This window comes from Magnolia sinica, chromosome 11 (genome assembly GCF_029962835.1).
Source record: "Magnolia sinica isolate HGM2019 chromosome 11, MsV1, whole genome shotgun sequence".
NCBI lineage: Eukaryota > Viridiplantae > Streptophyta > Magnoliopsida > Magnoliales > Magnoliaceae > Magnolia > Magnolia sinica.
In genome coordinates this window covers 4,231,925-4,251,700 of record NC_080583.1, presented here as the reverse complement: position 1 = coordinate 4,251,700, position 19,776 = coordinate 4,231,925, and positions in this window count along the sequence as shown.

The following is a 19,776-nucleotide window of genomic DNA, read 5'->3' as shown; positions in this document are numbered from 1 at the left end:
GAACGTGGTCTTTGCCTTTGCGAAAGGATATGACAGTGCTTCTAACAACCTGGCTGAATTAAGGGCTGTTCACGATGGAGTCTCTTTCTGCATTGAGAAGGGGTTACATAACATTATTCTCGAATCGGACTCTTTCTAGGTTGTGCATTGCCTTTAGGCAAGATGCACCCCATCTTAGAAGTGCATATTAGCTATCCAAAATTTTTCCCCTCCTCAAAGGTTCCTTTCATATCATCCACGCTTTCCGTGAAGCGAATAGGCCTGCTGATAGTTTGGCCAAGCTTGGTACTAGCTCTTAAACCAACAAATTTGTTCCTTCTCTCGCCTCCTTGCATCGTGTCATGAGGGGCCTCCTTTTCCTTGACAAGGAAGGCATTGGGACCATTAGAATGCATTCCTAGTAGCAGTTTGCCTAGCCCCGTCTCTTTTGGCTGCCTTTTGGTCCTTTTAGAGCTTCTTTCTTTTGTCTTGTTTCTCTTCTTTAGTTTTTGACACGATAGGAGAGGTCCGAAATCTTTTTGTTGGGACCCTCCCCAAAGCTTGTATATTTCTCAGATCAATGAAATTTTAGTGGTTTGAAAAAAAAAAAAAAAAACAAAAACTTAATTTTTGAAGGTTTTCTATATTTTGGTCCTTAGAACCTAATGAACTAAATTGATCAGGCCCCACATGCAAAATAATTCAAATATGTAATTCAAGTAGAATAAACAAAAAGAACTTAAGTGTTTCCTTTTATTTCTTGTTACATGTGTAAGGTGCTCCAAGGTGCATCATACATATGTGCACATATTGATATATGTGCACATGCATTGCACCCATGGTAGATCCATACCGTTTATCACATAAAGCCAAAGCATAATAACATATTTAAAATAAAAATCTAAATTAAAATAAAATAAGTACTAACCTTTGTAAGTTGTTCTTTCAATAATCTCTCTACTTTTATCTTTTCTCTTATTTTTGTTTTTCTCTTTTTTATCGGCGAGAAATGTTCGTACTTATAAAGAAAAGAGAGTTGTTCGGATAAAATGGATAAGAAAATGATGAGGGAGGTTTCAACCGATTTGATCCCCTTTTAAAAAAATAAAATTTAAAAATTTTTAAAATTAACCAAAAAAATTTGGAGTTTTTATAGATTTATTTTCCATTGAATGTGAGGTCTATCTTATTCCTTATGAGTAATGTATTCCGCTAATCCGCTTTATTATATCATGTTAGTTTATGAGCCAAAGGACAAGACATATCTAACAATGTATGGGTGAGTGGTGATGATAGATGGTTGGTTGGATTGGATTGATAGTGACTAGGGTCACGTAGTTAGGACGATGTAGATCACTAGGAAAATCCACCCCGTTCATTCAACTTCTTGGATCTTGTTAACTTATGGACTAAAAATGGAGCTTATATGGTAATCAAGTGTGCCACGAAGTTTGGAAATCAACATAAACCTATCTATTATTGGAATGTGGTCAGATCTGATGATCGGTTTGGATCTTCTCAGTGGGTCCTATTATGATGAAAGGGTGATGTGTTTAACTGGTTAAGATCCACTTCCGTTTCGCAACTAAATGAATTGAGAGATAATGTGTGATACCAAAACACATTGGTGTTATCTTTACTCTCTTTTTTTTTAACATTACACACACACACACACACACACACACACACACAATATTATATTAAGATACATTAAGTTGCATAGACCGAAAGTCCCACATCCCTTAGTTTTTGGAAAAAAATTTTAAATGTAAATAACTTTCATTCACACCATTAGTTTCAGATGAAACTTTACCATGGCCCATCATTTTGTTTGCTCTATCAACAGGTAAAGTTTGAGCCTTAATCTCACCAAGATGGCCAAAATGTCTTTTTAATGACTCACATCTATCTATAATTCAAATCAACGTGTATTAATGTCCCATGTGAAAACTTACCGGTAATTGTAAGGCATGTCCTATAATCTTTTAAATGAATAGTTTATTTTAATATTTTGATGGTCCATTTGGCAGATACAAACATGATAGACAAGATTATGAAGGACAAAAATTTAAGTAATTAGATTGTTATGATATTAATCATACTTGCAAGTTATTGTATGGTGAGTTTTGTTAATGAATACGTAAAAAGCAATTTTTGGATGTGATCTATGTTAGAAATGTACATCGTTAGATTTAAGTAAATGGTTCATCTGTGTAAAATGCTTAGATCATAATTTTGATGGTAAGTTATGCATATTTATAGGTGATGAATAAAATGAGTGGATTCAAATTTTAATTTGATGTGCAAACAAGTGGATGTGAAGATTTTGTAATTAGTTTACTTTGATCAGGTGGTCCAAATTCAAAGTGGATGATCAGATATCTTCATCTAATGGTTAGATTTAATTTACGGGTGAGAATATTAAAGTATTTAATGGTTCATCCTATCAATCAACGGTTGAAAAATGCTCCATATGCTTAGATTCAAGTTAAACTACATAAATATTAATGGATTTATAAGTGTACAGTTGAACAAGTGTAAAAGCGTAATCGTACATCCTTACGTACAGGTAAACTCACATCCAAAATTTCAAGTTGTTACATGGATGGTGTTGATAGCAGTATACGGTTGCAACATGTGATAAGTCACCACCATTTTTAAGATGAGATGGTGGTGATTCATACTCTTCACTGATCAGCATGAGAAAATAGAATACTATTTAAATTCAACAAGAATAGAATAATCTGATGAATGTTATATATATATATATATATATATATATAATCAATGTAGAAGGGGCTCCAGGATTTTAAAAGGTTAATTTGAATGGTATATATGGCACACCTCAAAATGCAAGTCCATGCGTATTGTCCATCACACAATGACAAAGTATTTAATAATTACACTAAATACAAATAAAACTCATCTTAGACTTTTATATCTATATGTGTGTATGTTTGTATGCTTTTTTTTTTGTATTATTCTTAAAATAATCTGATTAATATTAGAGAAGGTCCCCACTCCAACAGTCAGCACACCATCGTTTATGGTCCACCTAGTGGATAACTTCCACCGTGTTAAGTGTTTGTGACATTTAATCCTCCTAATAGGTGAGTCCCACCATCAGATCAACTATTGAAAAGGTCAGCTTTATCTACTCATCAAATGAGCCACACCATGGGAAACAGTGTATCGCCATTGATGAATAGAAAAATACAAGTATGGTCCACTTGAAGAGTGGATAATGCTGATTTTTACCGAAAGAGTTATTCATGATGGGGCCAATATATTGAACGGGTTGGATATCCCATGTGCTTAATAAGTTGATAAGAAGGTCAGCAATGGTCAAGACAGACTCTTAGCTAGATTCAGAAGAGGAAGAGGACCGCACAGTTAGAGAAGTAGGTAGAGTAGCAAGGGACTACTTGAGTAGTTATATCAAGTCTTAGCAGGGCAAAAAGAGGGGCAAGAGTAACAGGGCCATCAACTCAGGCAGTGTATCTGATGGATAGCATTCTTCTGTGAAATGTGAAGGGAATTGGGAATTCTCCCTCAGTTAGACATGTAAAACGGCTTATCTCTTCCTATAAACCAGTCATTGTCATCATCAATGAACCCATGATTGCTGATTCTAAGAGAGTTTCAACAGGTCTAAAGATGGGGTTCCATTACTCTATCTCTAATACATCGGTTGGAGGTAAAATTTGGGTTTTCCATCACGATTCAATCAAGGTGAACTCCCTATCATCTTTGGATCAATTCCTGGCCTTCAAGGCCTCGGCTCCCATCCTGGATCAGCCTATTCACATAACCTGTATTTACGCCAAATGCTCCTACTTACGCAGGAGGGAATTATGGGCTGACTTGGTTCATCAGACTTCTATTCTCTCAGGTCCTTGGATCGTTTGTGGGGACTTTAATGCGATTACATCCCAATATGAGAGAATTGGTGGTAATTCGCTAGCGGGTCCTAGCTCAAGGGAATTCTCTGATGCTATCAATCAAACTTCCCTCATTGATGCAGGTTTTTCTGGGAATGCTTTCACGTGGTGCAACAACCTATCTGGTCCTCGTAGGATATGGGCTAGACTCGACCGAGCTCTATGCTCCCCAACATAGATTCAGATGTTTCCATCCTTCCATGTGCAGCACCTTCCCCGGCTCTCCTCAGACCATTGCCCTCTACTCCTAGCATTTCCTCCCCCTGCTCCCTCCACTCCCCGACCATTCCATTTCCAAAGGACGTGGTTACATCATGAGGGCTTCTATCATGTTGTTCAAGACTCTTGGAAATCAAAAGTTTTCATTAATCTTATGATTCATCTCCTCAATAAGATGAAAAACACTAAAGCTACCTTAAAGCTGTGGAACTCAAAGGTGTTTGGCAATAATTTTACCCAGATTAAGGACTCCACAGCGATGGTGGAGAAGTTTGAGCAGGAGTCGATTGCAGCCCCTTTGTCCACCAACTTGTCCAAGTTGGAATCTGAGAAAAAGTTCTTTTACACTTCCATTTCCAACCGCATTAAAAGATCCCAAAGCAGAGAAATTGTGCTGCAAAATGGGACAAAAATTAACGATAAATCCCAAATTCAGAAGGCATCGATAGACTACTTCAAGGCTCTTTACTCAGCGGAACCTATGGCCCCCATAGATGATTTCATGAATGTTATCCCGCACATGGTCTCCTTAGAAGATAATGGTTATCTTCTGGCTCTCCCATCATTCGAGGAAGTGAAGCAGGCAGTCTCAGATCTACCTGTAGACGGGGCCACCGGTCTTTACAACCTCTCTGGTGCTTTCTTCTCAGAATGTTGGAACATTGACAGAGCTGACCTTCATCGTGCAGTTAAATTCCTTTTTCAGGGAGGTAAGTTCCCTTGAGCTTTCTCCACATCCCTCTTATGCTTAATCCTAAAATGTATGGCTCCCAAATCTTTTTCTGAGTTTCATCCAATTAGCCTATGCAATTGTGTATATAAAATCTTTTCCAAGGTCATTGCAGCAAGATCAAACTCCATCCTTCCGAAGTTGATTTCAGAGGAACAAATGGCATTTGTTCAAGGTAGATCTATAGCCGATAGCATTTGTTCAAGGTCAAAGGTAGCAACTTACTGCTTAAGATTGATCTTGAGAAAGCATATGACTATGTTACTTGGCCCTTCCTTACGATAGTTCTGCAGAATTTTGGCTTCTCCCAGACGTGGATCTCATTAGCAGAGCAATGTTGGCCGACCCCGTGGTTCTCAGTGCTATTCAACGGTGAGTCCTCGGTCTTCTTCAAATCAGAAAGAGGGCTTCATCAGGGAGATTCCCTCTCTCCTAGCCTTTTCATTCTAGTCATGGAAGTCCTCAGCAGGGGCTTAAAATTGCTGATCCTTTCCAACACTTGTCAGCCCTTTAGATCCAGCAGAAGAAGCCAGCCCCCCTCCCATCTCCTCTTTGCCGACAACACTATAATCTTCACTAGCGGTAGTTACTCCTCCATTAGAAATCTTATGGCCTTCCTCCAAAAATTCAAGAACATTTTAGGCCTCAAGATCAATAATTCCAAAAGTTGCTTTATAGCGTCATCCAAGATGTTGTAATCCAGGACTAGTAGTATCGAAAGGCTAATGGGAATTGCTCGATCTTCCTCTTCATTCCTTTACCTTGATGTGCCTCTGACTAAAGGAAGAGTCTGTTCCTCCTCCTTCCAGCCTCTTGTGGAGAAGATCATGCCTCGTATTTCCGGTTGAAAGGCCCGCTTCCTCAACCAGGCAGCCAGGGCTACCCTTATCAAGTGCATGTCCTCTCCCGTATCCCCGTCCATACTCTAGCTGCGGTTGATGTTCCAATAAGAACGCTGCAGGCCTTAGAAATCAAGTTCGCTGACTTCTTTTGAGGGTGGTCTGAGGGCAGAAAAAAGCTTCACTGGGTTAGTTGGAGAAGAATCACTTCCCCAACTAAGGAGGGTGGTCTTGGAATAAAATCCTTAAGAGAAGTCTCGACAGCCTTGAGACTTAAGAGGGCCTGGACCATCTTCTTTGCTCACAAGAACAGTTTATGGGCTAAATTCATGAGGTCCAAACACATCATCAATGAGTCCCGTGACTCCTCCAGTCAGTGCCAATCTGACTCTTCTGCATGAAAAGGAATCAAGAAGCTTCTCCACCTCGTTGAAGACTCTACCTCGTTGAAGACAATTCCCACTTGTTACTAGGAGACGGAAACAACAATGTTTGGGAAGAGAACTGGATGGGTCTTGGCCCTCTGAGAAGATGGTTTCCAGACATCACCCCTCTTTTCCTTTGTGATCTAAAGATCAAGGACTTCATTGGCTCTAACGGCCCTATTGCTCCTTTTCCCAGCCCGCTTCCAGACTCCATGCGCCTTCACGTGATCGCTGAAGGGATCGCAATTAATTTTAGCGAGGATCAAGAGTTTGGACTAGAGAAAAGTCTGGTAAATTCTCCATCAGATCAGCTTGGGAGCTCTCCCGGTTCCACGGTCAGGAGCGTAATTGGGCCAGGTGGACGTGGCATTCCCACCTTCCCCCAAAAGTTTCTATTTTTTGTTGGAAAGTCCTGAACAATGCTACCCAAGTGGAATCCAACGTGAAAAAGAAGGGTGTGTACATAGCCTCCTCTTGTGTCTACTACAACAATAACTGCCATTCTGAGGAATCCCTTGATCATCTCTTTGTTGCAGGCGATCTTGCCTCTTCCATATGGAGCCACTTCTTATCCATTCAGGAATCCTCCCTGTTGGGCGTCCTTAGGGGGCTGACCCCTGCCTTGATTCTCTGGGAAATATAAACCACCAGGAATGCTCTTCATTTTGACAGCACCCACTTTGACCCTTCTCAAACTATTTACAAGATTCGGTCATGGCTTTTTCACATATCTAATACCTTTCCCCTCCCCCCGAGCAAGAACCAGACATATAGGGACGTAGTGGTAGATCTTCAACTCGCTCTTCCCACCTGCCTCCATGCTTCGGTGTCTTATGTAAGATGGGAGAAACCCAATAGGGGCGCCGTGAAACTAAACGTTGATGGATCATCCAGGGAAACCCTGGGCCTTCTGGAAGTGGGGGCATTTGCAGGGATGACAAAGGTAATTTTTAGTTTGCTTTCTCTAAAGGGTATGGCGTCGATTCTAGCTTTTTGGCGGAAATGAAAGCTGCAGTCCACGGTCTCTCCATCTGCATAGATCAGGGCTTCTCCATAGTTGAGGTCGAGAGTGACTCCCTCTCTGTGGTGAATATTTTCTCCAATGCTAGTGCCCCCCATGGAACAGGATCTATTGGAAAAATCAATTTGATTCTATTCGATCCGCGAGCAACATTTCCATTAGGTTTATCCCTCGAGAGGCCAATAGGGTGGCCGATAGTCTTACTCGCTGGGGTAGCTCCAATCAGTAGAACAAAGTTTTTTAGGTGCCTTTTGATCTCCCGTTTCTTTCTCATGGAGAGCTTTTCCTTTATAGGACAAGGATTGGAGTGGTGCATACTTCATAGCCTCTTTGTTTTTCTTTGGTTTCTTGATATGATAAGAGGGCCCTTCTGTCTGGCCTTCCCAAATGTGAAGACTTGTCCTCCCAGAGTCTCACAGTTATTTTGTCTGAGCCTCCTCCCTTTATACAGATATCTTCATTATTAATGAAATGTTCATTTTGAAAAAAAAAAGTTGGAAGTTATTTGTTGGATGGACCATAATCTGTGGTACAATCTATTAGACTTGAGAGTACCTTGTCTTAATATCATTTGCATCAAACAAAATATCTTTCATCTAAACTTGCTCATTTAGCTTGAGATGGCGTGGTTGTAATGATAGTCGTTCATCTATCAGGTTACATGGTTACCTTCGTTTCCTAACTAGCATAAAGTGATGTTACATGAGTAGGAAATACATGTACCATACTTTTTACATTAAAAGGTTAAAATTGTGTTTGTTTTAAAGTCAAATAAATAATATTTAAGTACCCACATAGGTCATCTCCAATTGAGAAATCTGGGTATTGTTCAGCTGCCCGCTCCTCAAAGAGGTGTGAGGTGCTGCTTTAGGATAGGCCTAAAGATGATTGGGTCAAACTGAATGTAGATGGGTTGGCTAAAAGAAACTCGGGGTTGTCGGGTGGAGGCGGAATATGTCAGGGGGCTGACGGTAACATAGTCTTTATGTTCTCAAACGGCTATGGATTAGGCACAAACAACAGCGTCAAATTTAGAGCAGTGTATGAAGGGCTTCTATTTGGCGCTAACCAGGGGTTCTGGAAGGTGGTGGTTGAATTAGATTTGAAGATGGTGGTGGATGCGTTGAATGTCGCATCGGAGGTGGGCTAGATATGGAGGCACTGGATTGCTCAGATTTCCAGCCTCAATAGACTAGGCTTGTTCTGATTTGTGCACATCAAAAGAAAAGGGAATTGGGCCGACAGATGGGCTGGTGCGAGAAGGCAGTGATCTCCAACACTGCCATTGGTACAAGGAGGCATGACAACTCCCATCTATCATTAGAGGGATGCTCTTTCTAGGCAAAGTGGGGCTAGTACCATTAGAGAATTGGATAATGTATAGGTCTTTAAGATAAGTGGCCCTGGCGGTCTTTTACCGCTCTGTGGGAAACCTGAAATACTGTATCTTTCTTGCAATTTTCCCCGAAGAATGAATGCACAATCAGGTTTTTTTTTTCTCTTTGAAATACCCATGCGGTGTGCGTGGGTGTGTGTGTAATAAAAACCAACAATAAATAACAAATAAATAAATAGAGAATATTTAAAAATTTTAATCTTTCATGTAACCTTTCCAGTGACACATAAGCAATCATTTTTACCACCAACTATAAATCTAGTTGATTAAAACACCAAATGGGCAACAAATGAATTTGGATGCCTTTTTTTTTTTGGTAGAACATATCCTTTGATATTCATTTTTTCTGTGTGGTGAGTGATATTCATGTCCCAGATTTCAGATAAGGTAGGGTCACATAGTACCATGCTCTTATTCATGTCGGTATCTCTGCATCACATGTGATAGGTTGCTAAGAGGGTTAATTGTATTTTTTTTAAAAAAAAATTTAAAGTTAAAAGTTCTATTTCTGGAAGGAATTTTATAAGACTTGACAGTTCGGGCTGCCGCGATTCCAAAACCAATAGCATCAGCTTATCGTATCCATTTACATCTGTGGGTGGAGGCCTGAATTAGCCTTACCCACTCTATCTTTCCTAATTGAGCCTAGACCTACCTTATCCAGCACCACTAACCCTCGGATGGTCCGAGGGAGGTCAGAGGGGTTCCAAAATTCCCTAGAGCCCTCATTCATACTCCTCATTTGGGCCAGACCATTAGCTGGTCCATTGCCTTCTCTAGGAATTTGGGAAAAGATAGTGCAAACTATCTTCTGAAGATGCCTAATTGTGGTAAGCCAATAGGACTTCCACATGGGATGGGACGGCCCACTAAGGGTATCCACCACTAGCTTCAAATCTGATTCAACCTCCACTTTGAGAATACCTTCGCACACAGGGCCAGCCCATCATGAATTGATCGAAGTTCGGCACAGTTGTTAGTTCCCAGCCCATAGCTCCTCTTAAATGCCAAGGAGAGATTCCTGTTGCTGTCTCTGCATAGACCACGCCCAGCAGATGGCCCTGGGTTCCCTCTCACTGAGCCACTAATATTTAATTTGAACCAGCCCCTATTTGGTCTAGCCTACTTCATGATCGAGCTCCTTACATCTTCAAGAAGCATTACCAAAAAAACAAGGCAATGCCTACAACTAAAAACCGTCAGCATTGACTTCCCAACGGCTTTTAGCCATCGGATAAGCCGTCGGGAAAGGGGGTGTGGGCGTTGCTCGCCGACGGATTTAAGCCATTAGTGTTTCCAACAGCCAAAACCATCGGCATTTTCGACAATCAAGTCTGACGGCCAAAATGTCAGTGTTTCCGACAGCTAAGTCCAATGGCCAAAGCCGTTGACGTTTCTCATCATATTTAAAAAATAATAATGAAAATGGATTCCCTTACTAATGCACACATCCAAAACTAGCTTTCTCCAAAGCCCCCAACCAACCAACCTATTTGAACAGGTAAGTCTGTACGAAAGAAAATGAATAAATCGAAATCAAATTTACCATCCAAATCCCAAATATATAACAAATGTATATATGAGGTATATATGCTACCCAATCCCAGGTTGCCACCTGGCCATAACTGATCATGTCAACTACATCTAAAAGCAATCGTGAGAAGAAAGTTGATGCAATAATTAAATCTATGCTAAGATAAAATATATATCCCATTTCAAACAAATCATGAGGTAAATCTTTTAAATTATAAGCTAATTCTCACCTTCTTAGTAAGATAATGATTACATTCAAAATAACATATAAACCAAAGTTTGATCAAGAAATAAACTTTAGGCGGTTTGGATTAAATTACCTAAAATGATTACTGTAGTTGAATCTGAAGCTTCGAAACCTACCAGCAAACCTTTGAGTTCTCAACTAATTACCTGAAATAAGATTTGGATGTAATCTCCAAAAAAATAAATGAAGAGTTGAGAGGAAAGATAAAATCAAATCAATAAACTTCAAAAAAAAAAAATCAAATACAACAAATAAAACGCTTGATATGCAAGCACACAGTAAGTTTTGGACATATATCAAAACTATAGGTCCCTACTAATACACGTTGAAAGTTCACATTTCCTGGCAGGTCTATCTATTTGCAAAGGTGCATGGGAACTAACAAACCTTGCTATTAAACGCTGATTTTTTAAAGACTGAAAATAAAAAGATGAAAATTTTAATATGCTTAGCAAGTTAGACCCGTGATGTGCTAGAGCATTGAACAACTACCATTCCTCAAAAGAAAGACATACTAGAGCTTCGCATATAAGATGAATTTTACGATGGTTTAAGCAAAAAGAGATTGAAGAAAGGACTAACCGTACACATGCCGACTTGTCACAATGGTACAAGATCGAAGCCATTCATCAGATGAGGCCCATGACAAACATACTGCACCCCTGAAATCAAACCATGCCTTTATCATCAACAGGATTGCACTTGTTCAGGAAATTGGATAGTTCAAAGAAAAGATGAATCATCGTATTACATCTAACCCACCTGATGAGTTGACCAGCCAAATATGGCATGTTTAAAGCCCGCTTGATGAATGGCCCAGATCTTGTCTCTTCAATCTATCTGCAAATCATCTTGGCATCTCTAGTCCAAACACAAATTTAACAAATGAGTAAACACTTAAAAAGACAAGCATAGTGAAATAAAAAAGAAAAAGAAAAGAGTAAGCCATGCCCCACTAATCTCTAATAGTAAGTTCAAAAGCAAATTGTAGGAAGCTAGCAACTGTACTAATAAAGCTATTACAGTAAATTCACAATTGAAGACCGAAACAGCAAACTATAATTCTTGTGATACCTAAAGTACATATAATTAGGGGCGCACATCGAACCGGTAGAACCATGGAACCGGACCGAAAAAGATCCAACGGTCCGGTTTAGTCCAGTTTTAGACTGCACCGGTTCTGAATCTGGTTCCAAAATTCCAAGAACCATTGGATACGGTTCAATTCTGGTTTAGGGGCATGTAGAACCGAACCAAACCATAGACCAAACCATGGATCCGAACCGTTGATCCGAGCCATGGCCCAAACCACTGATCTGAACCGTGGAGCCGAACTTGAGATTAAAACAAAAAATCCTAAGTTGTTTTTCTCGCCTTTTCCCTCTCTCTCATTGTCTCTTGTCGTCTGCGTGCAATTTCCTAAGGCCCAGGACTTTGCTGCTACGACGCAACAGCGGCACCACTGGATTCTACAAGCGGCTGGCCGTAGCCCTCAAGCCATCATTCACCGTCTGATTTTCACTGCAACTCTCTCTCTCTCTCTCTCGCCCTCGACCCATCATCCAACTTCTGATTTTCACTGTAAGTGTCCCTCTCACAAAACCCCTCTTTCTCTCTCATAAAACCCATCCCTCTAAAACCCATCTCTCACCCTCGAGCTGTCGTCTAATTTCAACTTCAAGAGTCTCTCTCTCTCTCTCTCTCTCTCTCTCTCTCTCTCTCGTCGAGAACTGTGGAACCGATCCGAAATCGAACCGATTTTCATGGTCCGGTTCCAGTTCAGTTCTAGGGTACTAACGGTCCGGTTCTGGTTTCAAAAATCCTAGAACCATTAGGAACGGTTCAGTTCCGATTTCACCTCAGAACTGGACCAAACCGACCCATGTGCACCCCTATATATAATCATAGAGAACTGTTAGCAAAACGCGATCCATACAATTGCGACCCATATAACAGGACAATTGTGATCCAATGCTCGTGTGGTCTACATAATAAAAAATAACGATGACTGTTAAAAGTTTCTAGGCTCACTGTGATGTTTGTTAGAAGTGGACATTGCCCAAGTTAGGACTTTTTTGGCCCACGCCGAGCTGGCCGACAAGGTGGATGGATTGGATCACCCCATTGTGGGCCTTAAGCTATGATATCAATGGTTTGATATAAAAGAAATTGAACACATTGAAAACCATGATCCATACAACATGACAACCATGACTCATATAACATGGTAACTATGATCCATGCAAACCACGACCCGACCCAAAGGGGCCGCAGTTGTATGGATCGTAGTTTTCATGTTATATGGGTCTCAGTCGTATGGATCGCAGTTGTCCTGTTATATGGGTCGCAATTATCCTGTTATATGGGTCGCGGTTGCGGTTGTCCTGTTATTTAGGTCATAGTTGTCTTGTTATAAGGTTCGCAGTGTATAGATCATAGTTGTCCTGTTATATGGGTTGCAGTTATCCTATTATATGGGTCGCGGTCTTAGTTGTCTTGTTATTTGGGTCACAGTTATCCTATTATATGGGTCGCGGTTATATGGATCGCAGTTGTCATGTTATATGGGTCGTAGTTATCCTATTATATGGGTCGTGGTTATCATGGGTAGTGGTTATCATGGGTAGTGATTTTCCTGTGGTGTGGTCCACTTGAGATTTATATCCCTCTCATTTTTTTTTGCATAAAACTCTAAAATAATCTGTAAAAATGGATGATCGGAATGGATGTAATACATACATCATAGTGGGCCCACAGAGCACCGACCACCAGCCACGGGGCTGTTAGCAGCAGGGAGTAACCAATCCGTTTTCGTCATGGATACGGACGTGGATCAGAGGAAGCGGATTGGCTGGTGTACCTCACACCAACTATATAGCTACTGTATTGAAGTCAGCAAGTTATGTGTGTCTGATCATGAGGTATATGTTATATCCAAACCGTTCATCCATTTGCTGAGTTCGTCTTAAGGCTTGATATGAAAAATAAGACAGATCTAACATATAATATGACAACCACAACCCATATAACATAACAACCATGACCCATATAATATGAGAACCACGACCCATATAATATGATAACTACAACCCATTTAACATGACAATCACGACCCATATAACATGACAATCACAACCCATGACAACTACGACCCTTACCACATAACAACCACGACCCATATAACATGACAATCACGACCCATATAACATGACAACTAAGACCCATGACAACCACGATCCATTTTTGGTAGTGTAAATGGATCGAAGGCTGCAGATTAAGGTCGTGGTATACTCCAATTGATCTTTAACTATGCTTTAATTTTGGCTCAACCCCTTAAATTAGATGGGAAAAATGGATGGATGGCGTGGATAGACCATATGCACTTAAGGTGGGCCCAACCAAGTACTCAATCCGATTTCCTCTCTCGTGCGCAACTTACACTAGGAAAGAAAGAAAAACAGGCCAACCACACTCCTACCTCATGACAACCACGACCATTTCCTCATGAAAACCATGACCCATATAACATGGTAACCATGACCCATACCTGTGTCTTGGTTGTAATGTTGTAAGGGTCGTGATTGTAATGTAGTAAGAGTCATAGTTCTCATGTTATATGGGTCGTGGTTGTCATAGGTTGTAGTTTTCCCAAGTCGTGGTTGTTACATGTTCGCTTCCTTTACTACCAAATGAAATGATAGCCATTGGTACAACAACCTGAGGTCAACAATGGGGAGATCCGTTCCGTCCATCTTGTCGGCCAGCTCGGCGTGAGCCCAAAAAGTCCTGACTTGGGCAGTGTCCACTTCTAACAAACATTACGGTGAGCTTGGAAAGTTTCAACAATGGGTTCCATTGTCCCCATTATTTTCTATTATGTGACCCACACGAGCTTTGGATCAGGCTGATATGCAGGCCCTAGCTCTAAAATGACACGGTAAAAAGGTGGACGACATGGATTATACACATACATCAATATGGGGCCCACGAGTTTAGTCCTTGCCCACGCGCAAAAAGGGTTCCGTAAATATCACTTTACTAAGATTAAATACTACATTACTTCTTAGTCCCTAGAAAACCATGCAACTACTAAACCAAGGTCAGGGGCATTTTCATCCAAAACAAACTCCAAAGGCTGTCAGAAGGCCCTTTAGAGAATATATGGAGTGTCATAGCGTTCTAGGTAATTTGCCCAAACTTCAAGGCAAGTACGGTCAATTTCCCTTGAAAAAACTCAGCAAAATTCTTTTATGAGCATTGTTATTTTCTTAAGACAATGTTGCACAGACACCTATGTTTAGGTTAAATTTCAAATAAACACCCCAATACATAGCTCAAGTGGTAGACTGAGTGAAAGATACCACGTTTCAACATTGAGGTCTTGGTATCGATCCCTGGTGGGGGTGGCTAAACAGTGAAGTGTGAACTGACAATGGGTGTACTATTAAGCTAACAAAAAAAGAAGAAGTTAAATTTCAAATAAAAGCTTGGTTTTAAACTATTTTTTTAAGGTCCTTACTCTTGTTTCAGTGGTAGACTCTTAGGAGTTTCAACACCTGGTCAAGGGTTAGAGTACCCATAGGTGGTGAAATTCCACTATGGCGTGAGTGTGTGGGGGTATGTGTGCGTGTGTTATTTAAAAAAAAAAAAACTCTATTTTAAAACCCGCTTAAGGTTTCTACCATTAGCTTAAAAAAATGCTTATTAAGTAATATTGATGGATATGTATGGTATACTATATTTTTTTAAAGACAATTTACCCTCTAAATTAAAAATCTTGAAAAAAAAAAAAAAAAGCATCTCTCTCATGCCTGAATGCACGAAGCTCCCAACCCTTCCTCAAACTCCCCCTCACCCCCATCTCTCACATATCATTAGACATCACGACTTCCTAAGAAAGGAAGTTCCTACGCTAGGAAGCTAGAAGGGGTCCACTGTGATGTCTGTGAGTAATCCACAATGTCCATCCATTTTAAGAGCTCGTTTTAGGATATATGACCAAAAATGAGGCAGATTCAAGACTTAAGTAGGCCACATAAGAAGAAAATTGGAAAAATAAATTTTAACGACCCTTTTTTGTCACACTTGAAATCCTGAGTAAAACAAATTAATAATTTGATTTTCCTTCATTAATAAAACTAAGCACTTAGCCTAGTTATTAGGAGCACTTTTAGTTGAGGAATAGATTAGTTTATTGATTCCCCACATTGCAGGAATTACATTTTTGTCAAAACCAAAAAATTCTGGTGGAATCTTCTATAATCAAGGCACTTTCTCTATTTAAAGGGAAGAGAGAGAGAGAGAGAGAGAGAGAGAGAGAGAGAGAGAAGCCCTACGAACGAGAAGCCTTTGCTGGTAAGTTTCAATTTAGTTATTTATTTTTAAATCCAAAAAAATTATCTAATAGGCCCATATCTAAATAATGAGCGAAATGGATTAATCCCACGATCATTGTTTCGATTCAGGAGCAAGTTTTGATGTTAGGGATCAATTATTGAACAAGCTTGTACAACAAGGAGGATCAATTGTGCAAAATCCAATGTCTCAGCTTAAAGAAATTTGAACCCACAAATTTTAAGGCCAAATTGTGTAAGAGAATCAAATCATAGATTGAATTGACGAATCGATTTCTTACAATGATATGCAAAGTTGTATATTTAATAATAGCTTTTGCTAAAAATAGTTTTTGATTATCAGTTGTAGATGCCAGATATTCGGATCTGAGCAATCCTTTTGTTTTTTGAATTCAACTATGAGAAAAACTATTGAATGGGTTGGACCTAATTTTGTAATCAATGAAATCTATCAAAATTAAAGAAGAAGAAGAAATGTCCTAAAATTTTTGAAAAATTGGACAATTTAACGGAACCTATCTGACTTCGGTCAATCGATCGAAGTTAATGTTCGATCGATCGAAGATGATCGAATTTGGTCCAGCGACCAAAATTCCAAAATCATAACTTAGTTCGATTAATTGAACTCAAGGTTCAATCAATCTAGGGGATCCTCGAGCGATCAAACTAATTCGATTGATGACGAATAAATTTGTCGAGCGAGCAAACTGATTTAATTCAACTACAATCGATTGATCGACGAGCAGGGTTCGACCGATCGAAGTGGCCAAAAGCATCTAGAAACTTAAGTTATTAAATTTGAATTTTACCCATCCATAGTCTATTGATCAAAAGATCGATCAAGGACTCTCGAGTTGACTCGATCATTCGGAAACAGTTGGGTGTATGAATGTTAATGTGATGATAATCTAGAGTACATGTAATTGTGACTCTTAACAATTTATGATGATTGGAATCATGTACACTTAGTGTACCAGTCATGGACCATAGCTCGAGTCTTAAGGTGCACACTCTATATCCGAAGTGTAGGACGTGACTGAAATGCCTATAGTTGAAACCTTCTTAGGCTCCAACTTGATGTTTATATGTCATCCAAACTATTTATAAAGTCATTACCATTGGGATGGACTGATTATGCAAAAACTCTTATCCTGATACAAAATTTTTTATTGCCATATGTATATTTTTAAACATTGTTTGTTTGATCCCCGCCATTTCCTCTCATGTAGCCTACATCAGTCTTAGATCTGGCTCATTTTTTGTCACATATCCTAAAATGAATTCGGAAAACGAATTAATGGAGCAGATTTCTCACAAACATCAAGGTGGGCCTCACCTAGCTTCGTTGCCCCGAAACTTTTTGGGAAAGTATTTTGCCAGAAATCTGCATCCTTTCGGCTCCGAGACACGGTTTTGGCTAGTGACATTGCACGTATCCATGTAGTTACTAGTCTGTGCTATGTGGGCTCCACCATGATGTATGTGTTATATCCACACCATCCATCCATTTTTACAAATCATTTTACAGCTTCATCCCAAAACTGTGGTAGATCTAAATCTCACATGGACCACACAACAGAAAATGGTAATGATTAAATGTCCACCATTAAAAACCTCCTAGGCCCACTGTAAAGTTTATTTGACATCCAACTTGTTGATTAGGTCATATAGGTTTGGATGATGTGAAAAAACAAATATCAGCTTGATCTAAAAAAATTCTAGCCCTCAAGAAGCTTTTAATGGCGGGCATTCAATCAACACCGTTTCCTGTAGTATGGTCCACTCGAGATTTGGATTTACCTCATTTTTAGGCTCATTCCATAAAATCATCTGAAAAAAATGGATGAATAGCGTGGATGAAACATATACATCATGGTAAGGCCCATGGAACACCAACCAATCTCCACTTGCTACTTAAAGTGTCAATTGCCCAACCGCGTCCCTCAAGAGCGGATTATGTGAGACCCCGCCTCACCCAAGACAGTGCAACCCTTACCTTGGGGCTCACATTGATGTATTATTATGTATCCACACCGACCATCCATTTTTTTGGATCGTTTAAGGGCATTATCCCAAATATAAGTAGATCCAATTATCAGGTGGACCATACCATAAGAAATAACAATGGGGACCATACCATAAGAAATAACAATGGTGATTGAACTCCTTACCATTAAAAGCTTCTTAGGGCATACCTTAAATTTTTCATAATTTGTATTTGCCATCCATTATATTGATAAGGTCATGTAATCCCGAATGAGGGGAAAAAACGAATATCAGCTTGATCCAAAACTTTTGTGGCCCATTAATGGTCAATCAACAATGTTTCCTATGTTATAGTCCACCGGATAATTGGATTTGCTTCATTTTTTGAATAATGCCCTTAAATGATCTAGCAAAACGGATGAACAATATGGATACAGAATACAAATATCAAGGTGGACCCCATGATAAGTGTCGCTCCTAGTTCTAGGGTCGCAGCCAACTAGTGCTCCTCCAGCACCACCTTCCCATTAGAGGCAAATCCAAATCTCGAGTGGACCACACCATAGGAAACAGAAAGGATTAAATGCCTACCCTTGATAATTTCATGAGGGATAACACATTAGATGGCAAAAAAGAATTCTAGCGGGCACTTAATTTAGATCTTGGTTACTTATAATTAATGATTGGAAAAAAATTACAGTGAGCCCTAGCATTTTTTAATGGTAGGATTTAATTGCAATTGTTGACTCTTATAAGGTCCACATAAGATTTGGATCTTTTTCATTTTTGGGCTTATGCCTAAAATCATAATTCATGAATGATGGATAGTGTGGATTAAACAAACACATCATTGTTGAGCCCACAGTGCAGTCCATGGTTAGAGTAGATTTGTTCACGTAGCACAAGAAACAAAAGATAAAAAGGGTACTGTTGAAATTAATATCTTAAATCTATAATGTCAGTAGTTTGTTGATGACGGGTTCAATGCCATTGAGCAGGCTTCGATGCCATAAAGATTTTTCAAATTTTTGCCAGTTGCTCGCTGGACTAGTTTGGTGTTTTTTTTTATGCCATCAAATAATGTTCGATGACATCGAAGGACATGTCCGATGCCATCGAAGATGGCTCGATGCAATCAAAGAAAATTCAATTTCCATGTTTTGTCTCTAGACAGTTTTGGTATTAGTTAAATGTTATCAAAGTGGCTTCGACGTCATCGAAGGTTAACTTTCGATGACATCGAAATGTGTTCGATGTCATCGATCTATTTTGCACAGATATTCGTAGAGTTACGAATTTGTGGGATTTATTTTCTATTCGATTGCGATTCTTCCAAAGGCTATATATTTAAGTGTAATTGGGATTGGTAGGTATCTCAGGGCTTTCTAATTCATTCTAGGGTTTCAAGGGTGTAACTTGGGTTAATTCAAGGTTGTTTGGATCGAGTAATCTCTCTACTCTTGTAATTTTCTACTTTTATATTGATATTTGTCGCTTTGTGCAGTGGTTTTTTCCTGCAAGGGTTTTTCTACATTAAATTCAGTGTGTTTGCATTGTGCTTGTTTGGTGTGATTGAATTACACCACTTGATTCATATCTATGTGCTTCCGTAGTCCCCCAACAAGTGGTATTAGAGATAATCATTGGGGTGCATGTTTGAATATGATAATGGGAAATAATTGAAAGTGCCCTAGTTTGTCAATTAGCGTATAGGTTGAGTTGATGAGTCAAGTGAGCCCCATAAGAAGATTGTTCAAGCCATTGCTTCAACTGGATGTGTCTTCTGAGCTCATCACAGGTAAATTAAACCTCACATCCTATTACCCAAAACACCTAGGTAAATGAATCCTTAAAAGCCTTAAAACAACATAGGAGTTAAAAGTCTGAAAACTTAATTCTTATCAGGAAAATTTTCTAAGTTTTCTGCTTAGTTCAATGACATCGAGCTTAAGTCGATGACATCGAACACTTATGTTCGATGCCATCGAACAGGATTCGATGACATCGAAATAAGACTTTTGTGTCCAGCAACCACAAAGTATTTGGACAGAATATTCAATGAATCGAACATATCTTCGATGACATCGAACATCAGTAATCAATGAC